The 1431-nt window shown below is 44.9% G+C and overlaps 1 non-coding gene across 1 annotated transcript; it reads right to left on the bottom strand.

Moving 5' to 3' along the window:
- Positions 1-1195: 1195 nt before the first annotated feature.
- On the bottom strand, positions 1196-1267 carry TRNAC-GCA. The gene has a single exon. It is a non-coding gene; the product is annotated as a tRNA-Cys (tRNA).
- Positions 1268-1431: the final 164 nt, after the last annotated feature.

Below are 1431 nucleotides of genomic sequence, written 5' to 3'. Positions count from 1 at the left end.
AAGTGTCCTTTAATTTCATGGCTGCAATCGCCATCTACAGTGATTTTGGAGCCCAGAAAATAAAGTCAGCCACTGTTTCCACTGTTTCCCCATCTATCTGCCATGAAGTGATAGGACCGGATGCCATGATCTTAGTTTTCTGAATGTTGAGCTTTAAGGCAACTTTTTCACTTTCCTCTTTCACTTTCATCAAGAGGCTCTTTAGTTCTTCTTCACTTTCTGCCATAAGGGTGGTGTCATCTGCATATCTGAGGTTATTGATATTTATCCCAGCAATCTTGATTCCAGCTTGTGCTTCCTCAGTTTCTCATGATACACTCTGCATATAAGTTAAATAAGCAGGGTGACAATATACAGCCTTGACGTACTCCTTTTCCTATTTGGAACCAGTCTGTTGTATTTCTTGACATGATCCCAGTAATTACATTACATTCTCCAAAGGTGGGGGTGGGAAGAAGTTGTAGATAAAATGGGGGGGGGGGGGGGGCCTCTCAAGTGGTCCAGTGGGTTGACCCTGGAGAGGTCTCTATTAGTTTAGTTCAGTTCAGTCGCTCAGTTGTGTCCAACTCTTTGCAACCCCATGGACTGCAGCACGCCAGGCCTCCCTGTCCATTACTAACTCCTGGAGTTTACTCAAACTTATGTCCATTGAGTCAGTGATGCCAACCAACCATCTCATCCTCTGTCATCCCCTTCTCCTCCTGCCTTCAATCTTTTCCAGCATCAGGTCTTTTCAGATGAGTCAGTTCTTTGCATCAAGTGGCCAAAGTAGTGGAGTTTCAGCTTCAGTATCAATCCTTCCAATGAATATTCAGTACTGATTTCCTTTAAGATGGACTGGTTGGATCTCCTTGCAGACCAAGTGACTCTCAAAAGTCTTCTCCAACACCACAGTTAAAAAGCATCAGTTCTTTGGTACTCAGCTTTCTTTATGGTCCAACTCTCACATCCATACATGACTACTGGAAAAACCATGGCTTTGACTAGACGGACCTTTGTTGACAAAGTAATGTCTCTGCTTTTTAATATGCTATCTAGGTTGGTCATAACTTTCCTTCCAAGGAGTAAGTGAAGTCGCTCAGTCATGTCCGACTCTTTGCGACCCCATGGACTGTAGCCTATCAGGCTCCTCCATCCATGGGATTTTCCAGGCAAGAGTGCTGGAGTGGATTGCCATTTCCTTCTCCAGGGGATCTTCCCTACCCAGGAATCGAACCTGGGTCTCCTGCATTGCAGGCAGAGGCTTTACCGTCTGAGCCACCAGGGAAGCTTACTCCAAGGAGTAAGTGTCCTTTAATTTCATGGCTGCAATCGCCATCTACAGTGATTTTGGAGCCCAGAAAAATAAAGTCAGCCACTGTTTCCACTGTTTCCCCATCTATCTGCCATGAAGTGATAGGACCGGATGCCATGATCTTAGTTTTCTGAATG

This window comes from Bison bison, unplaced genomic scaffold (assembly GCF_000754665.1).
Source record: "Bison bison bison isolate TAMUID 2011002044 unplaced genomic scaffold, Bison_UMD1.0 scf7180017864066, whole genome shotgun sequence".
NCBI lineage: Eukaryota > Metazoa > Chordata > Mammalia > Artiodactyla > Bovidae > Bison > Bison bison.
Note: the sequence above shows the minus strand (reverse complement) of the source record. Positions and strands in the feature narration are given on the sequence as shown.